At 46.6% G+C, this 11,508-nt stretch overlaps 1 long non-coding RNA gene across 1 annotated transcript; it reads left to right on the forward strand.

Moving 5' to 3' along the window:
• Nucleotides 1-4,212: 4,212 nt before the first annotated feature.
• On the forward strand, nucleotides 4,213-8,721 carry LOC102156443. Its single transcript, XR_005379268.1, has 2 exons — nucleotides 4,213-5,089; nucleotides 8,301-8,721. It is a non-coding gene; the product is annotated as an uncharacterized LOC102156443 (long non-coding RNA).
• The last annotated feature ends 2,787 nt before the right edge of the window (nucleotides 8,722-11,508 follow it).

Raw genomic sequence — 11,508 nt, forward strand, 5'->3', positions numbered from 1 at the left:
TGACCAGGTGCAGACCCTGCATTCCTTCATATACCTTCACAGGGCCCTCATGGCCATGCTATGAAGTGAGGACTATTATCCGAGGGTCAGGAAGGCAAAGCTGCTTTCCTGAGGTTAGACAACGAGGAAATAGAGCCAGGGTTCCAACACTTGTCCTTCTGTTATCAGACTTTGTGACCCATAAGAGGGAAGACAGATCCACTCTGGAGGATTCACTCCCACACCACGCCACAGCAGTTCCAGCTGTCTCTTTAGAAGGACTGCTGATATCACTCTGTCATCAGGACCAGCAGGTGCCAGAGAGGGTTGAGAGCCTTGGGAACAGTCAGGATGATCTACCAAGAAAACACCAGGCCTTCTATGTGTATTTTTTCTATTTCATCTTTTAAAAATTCCTTTGTGTATGTTTTATAACACAGTTATTATAACAGCATAATTGTACACCTATATATGAATAGGTAAATCTACATTTATAAGTAACATGGGCTCAAAGATTGTTTCCTCTTAGGGGTGTATAATCACAAAAATTTGGAGGTCATTGGTTAACACAGTAAAGACAAGGATTGAAATAATTATATAGAATATCTACATTTAAAAGAATGATGTTGGGCAGCCCGGGTGGCTCAGCGGTTTAGTGCCGCCTTCAGCCCAGGGCATGATCCTGGAAACCTGGGATCAAGTCCCACGTCAGGCTCCCTGCATGGAGCCTGCTTCTCGCTCTGACTGAGTCTCTGCCTCTCTCTCTGTATGTGTGTCTCTCATAAATAAATAAACAAAATCTTAAAAAAAAAATAGAAGAAAAGAACGATGTTAGGGGGCACCTGGGTGGCTCAGTTAAGCATTTGACTTCAACTCAGGTCATGATCTTGGGGTCCTGAGATCAAGCCCTGAGGGGGGCTCCCCACTCAGCAGGGAGTCTACTTCTCCTTCTCCCTTTTTCCCTACACCCATTCTTGCTCTCTCTGTCTCTCTCTCTCAAATAAACAAAATATTAAAAAAAAAAAAAAGAATGATGTTTGGCCCCTACCTCTTTTTTTAAGACTTTATTTATCTATGCATGAGAGAAACAGAGAGGCAGAGACATAGTCAGAGGGAGAAGCGGGCTCCATCTGGGGAGCCCAATGCAGGACTCGATTCCAGGACCCCAGGATTACAACCTGAGCCAAAGGCAGACGCTCAACCACTGAGCCATCCAGGTGCTCCAACCTCACATCATATTTAAAAATTAATGCAAAATGGATCAAAAGTCTAAAACTATAAAACTCTGAGCAGAAAACAAAGGTAAATCTTCATGACTTTGGATTTATCAATGGATTCTTAGTTATGTCCCCAAAGCAGAAGCAACAAAAGAAAAATTGAACCTCATCAAAATTAAACACTTTTGTGCTTCAAAGGACACAATCAAGAAAGTGAAGAGACAACCTATAGAATGGGAAGAAATACTTGCAAGTTTTATAACTGATAGGGGTCTAGTATCCAGAATATATATTAAGAACTCTTATGGGCAGCCCCCGTGGCTCAGCGGTTTAGCGCCGCCTTCAGCCCAGGCAATGATCCTGGAGACCTGGGATTGAGTTCCACATCGGGTTCCCTGCATGGAGCCTGCTTCTCCCTCTGCTTCTCCCTCTGCTTGTGTCTCTGCCTATCTCTCTCTCTCTTTCTCTGGTCTCTCGGGAAAAAATAATTAAAATCTTGGGGAAAAAAAAAAAGAAACTCTTACAACTCAATAATAAAAAGACAACTAACTAACTAATTAATTAATTAATTAATTAATTAATTTCAATAGTGATCTCAACACCCAACGTGGGGCTTGAGCTCAATGACCCTGAGATCAAGAGTCACATGCTCTACTGACCAAGCAATCCAGGCACCCTGGAAAATAACTCATTTTAAAATGAGCAAAAGAGGGGCAACTCTTGATTGCCTGATGGGAGATAGGGTCGGCGATGGACAAAATGGGTGAAAGGGATTAAGAAGTACAATCTTCCAGTTATAAAATAAATAAGACACCTGATATAATGCACAGCATAGGGAATATAGTTGACAATATTGTAATAACTTTGGGGTTTTTTAAAGATTTATTTATTCTAGAGAGAGAGTGTGTCTGTGTGCCAGGGGAAGGGGCACAGGGAGAGGGAGAGAAACTCAGGAAGAGTCCACACCCAGTATGGAACCCCATGCAGAGCTCCATCTCTGACCCTGAGATCATGACATGAGCACAAATCAAGATTCAGACATGCTTAACCAACTGAGCCATCCAAGTGTTCTATGTTTTTTTCTTTTGTAAGATTTTATTTTTAGGGGTACCTGGGTGGTACAGACAGTTAGTCATTCAACTCTTGTTGAATCATGAATCTAGATCATGACTAGAATCATGATCTTGGTGTCGTGGGATTAAGCTCTGAGTTGGGCTCTGCGTCCAGCGGAGAGTCTGCCTCAGATTCTTTCCTCCTCTTCTTCTGCCCCTCCCACTCATGTTCTCTCTCTCTCTCTCTCTCATTAAAATAGACAAATAAGTCCTTTTCTTTAAAAAATATATTTTATTTATTTATTCTGAGAGACACAGAGAGAGAGGCAGAGACATAGGCAGAGGGAGAAGCAGACTCTCCACATGGAGCCTGATGTGAGACTTGATCCTGGAACCTCGAGATCACGCCCTGAGCCAAAGGCAGACGGTCAACCAGTGAGCCACCGAGGCATCCCTAAATAAGTCATTTTTTAAAAAGATTTTATTTTTAAGTAATCTCTACACCTAACGTGGGTCTCAAACTCACAACCCCAAGATCAAGCATACTGTGCCCCACTGACTGGGTCAGTCAGGCACCCTTGTAACAACTTTATATGATGACAGATGATAATAAGAGTTACTGTGGTGGCTATTTTGTAATGTATATAAATATTGAATCACAGTGTTGTACACCTGAAATAAATACAATATTATATGTCATTTATTCTTCAATTAAAAAAAATAATGGGGCACCTGGCTGGCTCAGTCAGTAGAGCATGGACCCTTGATCTCAGGGGTTGTGAGTTCAAGCCCCACATGGGAGGGTAGATATTACATTAAAAAAACACAATATAATCTTTAAAATAAATAAATGAGATCTTTAAAACAATAGAAATAAGGAAGGAAAAATGCTCAGTATCATTGACCATAAGGGAAACAAAAATCAAAGCCACAATGAGATACCACTTCATACCCACTAGGATGGCCATAATTTTTTTTTTTTTTAATTTGAGAGAAAGAGATAGTCAGAAAGAACATGAGCAGTGTGGGCAGAGAGAGGGAGAAGTAGATTCCCCACCGAGCAGGAAGCCCCATGCAGTTCCATTCCAGGACCCCAGGATCATGACCTGAGCCAAAGGCAGGCGCTTAACCAACTGAGCCAGCCAGGTACCCCAGGATGGCTATAATAATAGTAATAATAATAATAATAATAATAATAATGAAACAAGTTAAGGAAAATTACAAGAGTTGGCAAGAATGTGGAAAAGTTGAAATCTTCTGCACATTACTAGTAGGTATGTAAAATGGTGTGGTGCTATGGAAAACACTTTGGTGTATCCTCAAAATATTAAACATGGAATTACCAGGACACGTGGGTGGCTCAGCGGTTGGTCTCAGGGTGTGATCCTGGAGTCCTGGGATCAGGTCCTGCATCAGGCTCCCTTGCATGGAACCTGCTTCTCCCTCTGCCTGTGTCTCTGTCTCGGTCTCTGTGTGTGTGTGTGTGTGTGTGTGTGTGTGTGTGTGTGTCTCATGAATAGATAAATAAAACCTTTAAAGATAGATCTTATCTATCTATCTAAAGATAAACAAAGAATTATCTATGACCCATCTACTAGCCATCTATCTGAAAGAATTGAAAACAGGTATTCAAACAAAAACTTGTACTTGAATGATCCTACCAGCATTCTTCACAGTAGCCAAAAGGTGGAAACTACCCAAATGCCCATCAAGTGATGAATGAATAAATGAAATGTGGCATATCCATACAATGGAATATAATTCAAGCATAAAAAGGAACAAAGTGCTGACACCTGCTATGACGTGGCTGAACCTCAAAAACATGAAAAAAGCCAGACACAGAAGGTCACATATTTTATGATTCCATTTATATGAAATATCCAGAATAGATAAATCCATAGAGATAGAAAATAGATCAGTGGTTGTTGGGGGTAGGGGTGGTGGCAGAATGGGGGTGACTAGTTCAGGAGTATGGGCTTTGACTCTGGGGTGACAAAATGTTCGGGAACTAGACAGGAGTGATGGTTGCACAACATTGTAAATGTACTAAATGCAACTGAATTGTACACCTTAAAATACTTAAGTTAACCTCAATAAAACAAAAATAATGAAAGAAATTCATGATCGTGATAAGAAAATATATCTTTTTACACAACACAGAATGGCACCACGTGACCTGTTTCACTTCCCTTTTGTACTCTCCAAAGGAAATGAACAGATGCCACAATTTAGTATGTACTCTTCTTCAAAGGTTTTCTATATAGAGATGCACAGTATGTGTATATGGGTATTTATGTGCAGATATTTCCTTTCTCTTTTACACAAGTGGGATTATGTTACTCTCAGCATATCGCCTTTTTTCCCTTGGCAATATATCAATGACCATTCCATATCAATACGTTTTTCTTAATGACTCCATTGTCTGGAAGTACCATACTCTCCCCACCTCTCCATCCTCAGAGTCCTGAATTCCAACTCCCCTCCTGCCACACACTCCTCTGTGACTTTGACCTCCATTGTTGCTTCTTCCCATGGCATTGTGAGGAGTCGCTAATATTCAGCAGGTGCCTGGCCCCAGGGGCTTTGTGAAAATGACAGCTCTCTTCTCCCTCACTCTGCTACCCTAGGACCAGCTGAGGGTACTGAAGCATAATGCTGGAGAGTCTAGACTCCCCCTCTCGCTAGCTGTGTGACCTCGGGCAAGTTCCCCAGCCCCTCTGCGCCTCAGTTCCCTCCCCTGCGTTAAAGATAGTATCAGTCCTACAGGGTGGAGCTGGTGAATCTGAGCACAGGGTCCAGCTCAGAGCTGGCTGCCCTCATCTGATCCTTCAGGAGGAAAAGGTGGGCCAAGCCCCGGGTCTGTGGCCACCTGCCTTTGGGTAGGGCCCTAATGCGGGGTGCTGAGGCGGGAAGGTGAGGCCGAGCTGGGCGACCCTGGGAACCCGCGAAGGAGGCTAGGCTGAAGTGGAAACGATTAGAATGAGAACAAACTGGCTCCTGAATAGAAGCTTTTATTCCTGCCGGAGAGGGCTTTGTTCCGTAAACACGTGACACACAAAAGCCTCTACTTGAATTCGGGAACCCTAATTGGTTCTCAGGTGGGGGAGGAGAGGGGTGTCCGGATTTAGGGATTCCTTAAAGGGACGATACTATGGAGAGCTGGGCTCAGGGTTCGTTCTCATTGTCAGGGGGAGGGGAGGAGGGAGGGAGGAGAGCTGGACCAGTGGGGGTGGGGCAGCTGTTCAGAAGAGGAGGGGGAAGGGAGAGGAGGAGAGATGGGGAGAGAGGGAGAAGGGTGGAGAAACTCACAGGCCCTCAGCCCCTGGCCCAGTGCCTAGAAAATAGGCTGGGAGGGAAGGGAAGGGAAGGGAAGGGAAGAAAAGAGAAGGGAAGGGAAGTGTTGGAGGGAGGGAGAGAGGGAGGAAGGGAATCCTCATTTCTTATGGAGTCCCAGAAGCCCAGCCTGGTTAGGGCCCTTCCTCTCACCTCACTCTTACCTTCTCTTACGCTGCTCCAACTCCAGGGCTGCCTTTCAGCGCCTCAACACTTCAAACCCCACCCTGCCCCAGGATCTTTGCACTTGCTCCTCTGCTACACTCTCCTGCCCCATCTTTGAAGGTTTAGCCTAAAGTTCAAGTAGCACTTCCCCAAGAGAAGCCTTCTTGGACACCCATGACTCTAGCACATCATCTCATTTTACTCTCTTCAAGGCCCTCATCAGTCACAGAAATTACGTGATTGCTGTCAGGTGCCAACTCCAGGATAGCAGAATAACTGAATATGTCTATCTCACACTCAGTTCTGTCCTCAGTTGTCAGCACAAAGCTCAACACACAGTACATGATCAGAAGAACCGAGACTTGGCTAGCTGGTTGAATGGGAAAGGGGTAGTGGCCACAGTAACTGCCATCCCTTCCTGCCCCCTGAACCATTGTTGTTAGGAGTAGCTGAGCTTAGGCCTCCTTTTGAAACCTTCTAGCTGGGTGGCCTTGGGCAAGTCACTTTGCCTCTCTGAGTTCATTTTGCTCTTCTTTGAACAGTGTAGATAGAACTCACCTCACATAGGTGTTTCAAGGGTCGGAGAGAGAATTTAAGTGCTGAATGCAGACTGGCATATTATGGGCATTTAATAAATGGGGTGGCCCTGGGAACCCACAAAGGAGGCTAGGCTGAAGTGGAAACAATTAGAATAAGAACAAACTGGCTCTTGAATGGCTACATTGGTAGTAAATAACACAGTGGATGTTTCTATAGAAGGCAGAGAAAGGATGCCCATTTCCTGAGCCCCAATCATGTGACATGCACTCCCAAGTGGTATTTTAGTGAATGCTCATAAAACATGTTTGAAGCGAGTTTTGATTATTGTCCCCATTTTATGAATGAGAAAACTGAGCCTCAGAGGTTAAGAGGCATGCCTAAGATTATATAGTTGATAAGTGGCAGAGTTAGGACCAAACCCAGCTTTATCTCTGTGCTCTGCCCAGTCTAACTCAGGTGCTCTGTTTGACTCCTGTTGCCAGGAGGCTGGAGGGGCAAGGGGCAGGAAGGGGGGGGAGGGTTGTTTAGTACCCTGAGAGTGGGAATGGGCAGAAGGAAGACCCTTACGGACCTGCAAAGGTGGGGCTCTCTCAGTGCTCTCCATTAGCACCCAGCATGGGGCCTCATTATATCAGTAGGTAGAGACTTGAGCACCCACAGGCTCTGTGCTTGTGACTTATTTGAGCACCTACTCTGTGCCAAGCACCAAGATACAGCTCTGAATAGGATATATCCTGTAGTTGTGCACTAATGAGGCCAAGAAGGGTTGAAGCAGGAAGCTCTTTGAAATCGCTAGTGAGGATAGTCATTTTTCCGTATGGCCCAGGGTGCTTGGCACCCACACTTTGCCAGAGCTGGAGGTACTGTTGGGACCTTTCCCTGCTCCCAGCCCCAGGCTGGGTCCTGGGTGATGGGGCCCTTTAAGAAGATCGTGTCTCCCCTATTTACCCCCCCTCCCCATAATTAGCCAGCTAAAGAAAGAGCGGGCTTGAAATGGGATTGTGCAGACCCAGCTTTGGGCCCCAGGACGCTAGATCGGGATTGTTATGCTAATCGCCTGAGATCAGCAGTTCCCGTGCCCTTCAGATGGCAGGTAGCTGATGCCGGGCTCTGCCCAGCGGCTGTGACTGCAGTTCTGCAAGAGGGTTGGGCTTTTCCTCCTGCTTCCTGCTTCCTCTGCCCGCCCCCCCCCCAACCCTGTCAGACTCGCCCTGCCTGTCCTCCCACTTGCCCGGTGGCTGGGAGGCTTGGCCTCTCCTAGAAATGTCCAACCCAGCTCTTTCCATTCTCCAAAGAGAAACCAGGCCCCACAGCCACCTGCTTGCCTTTAGCTTGGGTGCTATTGGAGGACACAGAGACGGGAAGGGGAAGGTGCCCAGTTCTCTTTTCCAGGCTGAGCCTCATCCTTCCTGGGTCATTCCTGTTTCCCCAGCTCTGGAAACCACACTGGGTGATTGGCTTTGTATCTTGCTAACTGGCCATCACAAGCAAGTGACTGCCTCCCAGAGCCTCAGTTTCCTCATCTGTAAAATGGGCTGATAATCACAGCACCTGCCTCAAAAGTTTGAAATGAGGATGCAGTGAGGGCAGGCATCAATCCAGAGCTTGATAGGGGCCCTGATGTAGACCACCCACTACATGCTCAGCCTTTTTAGATGGCATTATCCCATTTTGCCTTTCAACCATCCTGTGAGGCAATTAGCATTATCACAGATGAAGAAACTAAGGCTCAAAGGAGCTAACTCACTTGCCTAGGACCCACTCTGAGCCTGCCTGTTCTCTTAACTTTTTTCTGCAGTTTGGCATGTGGCCATTGACCCTGCAGAAGGTGAGCTTGGTTGGCATAAAAATACTCACATAAACATGTGGAATAGTTATATATTGCATGTGTAGGGGGGAAAAATGAAACAAGCATTCCAAGCCTATGAATTCACAAATAGTATCGCTTAGGTTAAATATATTTAAGTCTGTACAATGACTAGTACAAGTCTGATCATAGCAGCTTTATTCATAGTAGCCAAAGACTGGAAACAGCCGAGACATCTATCAACGAGAGAACGGAGAACCAACCTTGGTACAGCCATCCAATGGAATACTCCTCAGCGGGCAGTGAAAGAGAACAAGCATACGGATCCAGGCCCCAACATGGACCAATCTCACAAACATAATGTTGAGTGAAAGAAGCCAGACTCAAGAGACTACATTCTATATGACTCCATTCATACGAAGTTCAAGAACTAAAACTAATCTATGGTGAGGGAAGTCAGAATAGCGGCTGCCAACACGGGATGTTCTGGACAGGAAGCAATATCCAAGGAAGCCTTCTGGGGTGATGGGGTTCATGATATTCTGGTCACATGGGTGTCTGCATCGGTAAAAAAAAAAAAAAAAAAAGTACCCAGAGACATATTAATATTTGTTCAAATTAATGTATGTAATCTATGCATCAGGAAATCATTGTTAATAATTTTTAAATTAAAAAATTCATTTAAAGGAAGATATAGTCTCTACCTGGTGGTTACAGGGGTTACGACGAGATGGTCAAAAAGCAAAAGCAAACAAACTGCCAGACAGGAGAGGTACCAGCGTAAGTGCCGCGCAGTGCAGTTGTATTAGGCTTCCCCTTTGATAGGTGCCAGATGACACACAGGATGGTTAGTTAAATTGGAATTTCGGACAAATAAATACTTTTTTTAGTATAAGTATGTCCCACGCCATATTTGGGACATACTTACACTAAAAAAGTATTTGGTGTTTTTGTTTTTGTTTTGTTTTGTTTTGCTCTTCCTCGTTGTTTATCAGAAATTCAAATTTAATCGGGCGTCCTGTGTTTGTATTTGCTAAATCTGGCAAGCCAGCCCCCTGGGGACCCCGCCCCGTCTCGCAGCCCGGTGCCCACCGCGAGCGGGAGCGCCCAGCGCGGTGCAGTCACGCCGGGCGCAGCCTGGCAACGCGGCCACAAAGGGAGCCCGGGAGGCGGAATCTTTCCACATGCCTGATCAATGGGGGCGCGGAGACGGCGGTGCAAACAGGCCTGAGACAGCCGCACAAAGAGAAGGCCCCTCGGCCGCTCCCGCCTTCCATTGATCCGGGCCCTTTGTGGCTCGGACAACGGGGGCGCGGGAGGCGCCTCGCAGGGACTTGGCCATTCTCGCTGGGGGGGGGGGGGGGGGGTGAAGGCCCCGGAGGACCCCCGCCCCGCCAGCCCACCGCACCCCGGTTCCCCCTCCCGCGGGCTCCAGGTCTGAAGTCTGGCGGTGTCCATGTCCCTCCCTGGAGCACGGGGCAGGGCACAGGGCGGTGCTGGGCCAGGCCAAGGAGGGCCCTGTATTCCAGAAAAGTCTGGAGCCTGACAGCGGGGCCAGCCACCCAGATCCGGCTTCCCCAGGAACCCCCAGTCTGCCCTGGCAGGCTTTTCTATCCCCCTGGTTACAGGCGGGACTTGCGCAGTCTTTATTTTGTTTTATTTTTTGTTTATTGAGCAAATATTTATTGAGCATTTGCTCCAAGCGATTCCCACTCTCTTCTGCCCCTGTGGCCACTTAAACTGGCCAACTCCTCCTCAAGCATCACCTCTCTGGGAAAGCATCCCTGACCCCTCTCCCACCCTCAGGTTGGGTAGGGAGTACCCCCTTCTCTGTATGCCCTCCAGCTCCCTGCTTTTCATTCATGATAGGAACAGCTAACAATTACTGGTCATTTACTGTGCACAGTGTGTCAGACATGGGATGTCCCCTGCCTTCCTTCATTTTCACATAGCCCTTCAGGGCTACTTTGCTACATATTTTCCAGAGGTGGACACTGAAGCATGCTGTGTTCCCAAGGTCACAGCACTAGCCAGAAGCAGGGTGGGGATTTGAATCCAGGCATTCCTGGGGCCCTCACTACCCTCAGCCACCACCCCCCCCCCCCCTCCCTCCTCAGGGCTTGGGCTTGGTGCAGTATCTGTTACTACAACCCGGTGGGCACACGCTTAATGTCTCACTTACCCTGTCAGAACATAAACTGCACTGCATTGTGCCTATTTGCCCGTTTTCTCCTGTTTCCCCCCCTAGGCTGATTGCTCTGTGACCTCAGCACCCAGCACAAGGGAGGTGCCCAAGATGTATTTGTTGATCTGAACTAGTAGGTTTGAGAACGTTTTTGTAAGGCCCAGAATCTGATCCAGTTTCTGCCCACAAACGAACTTGAAATCAGACACTCAAATGATATAAGAAAGGTTGCAGGGCTCTGAGGTCTGGGGCAGTTTTCCCGTCTTCTTTTTAAAAATCAGATTCATTGAGATAGAATTTAGATGCAGTGAGATGCACCCATTTTCAGTGTCCGGTTCAGTGAGCACTGACAAATGATTACATCCATGTAACTAGTGTTACTGTCAGATATAAAACATTTCCGTCTCCCCAAAAAGTTCCCCCACGCCCCTTTGCCATCAATGCCTGCCCTCCTCCCCTCACCCCCTGTTCCCAGGCAACCACTGATCTGCTTTCTGTCATTATAGGTTAGTTTGCATTTTTCTAGAATTTCATGTAAATGAAATCCTACAATGTATACTCTTTCACGTCTGGCTTTTTTCCCTTAACATGCAGTTTGGAGATTCATTCATGCTGTTGAGTGATGCCCACCTTAGTTTCAAACCCCTTCTCGGTTCCTGACCTCTGAGCTGAATTCAGCCTCTTCATATATAAAATGGGGGTGAATGCTGTGAGGTTGAGTGAAGGTCTGCAGAGCGCACAGGACCCATACACAGTAGACACACAGTAATATGTTCTAGATTAGTGTGGGTTTTCTAGTAGACTGCGAGTTCTTTGATGTGGCAGGCACAGATTGCCGCATGCAGTAGGCATTCAGTAAATGCTCTTGATTAGCATAACCTTTCTAGCAGTAAGTTCCTTGTGGACTGAGACTTTATCCATCCACCCTCCACTAATGGCAATGGTCACCATTTATGACAGATGGTGAATCCAGAGGCTCAAAGAAGTACAACAACTTGGCCAAGATCACACAGCCATGAAGAGGCAGAGTTGGAACTGAACCCATGCAGCCTATTCCTGGGGTCCTTATTGTTGTTTTTTTAAATGAAAATATATGGGGCTCTGGGGCACCTGGGTGGCTCAGTGGTTGAGCGTCTGCCTTTGGCTCAGGTTGTGATCCCAGGGTCCTGGGATTGAATTCTACATCAGGTTCCCCACAGGGAGCCTGCTTCTCTCTCTGCCTGTGTCTCT

Source organism: Canis lupus, chromosome 26, assembly GCF_011100685.1.
Source record: "Canis lupus familiaris isolate Mischka breed German Shepherd chromosome 26, alternate assembly UU_Cfam_GSD_1.0, whole genome shotgun sequence".
Taxonomy (NCBI): domain Eukaryota; kingdom Metazoa; phylum Chordata; class Mammalia; order Carnivora; family Canidae; genus Canis; species Canis lupus.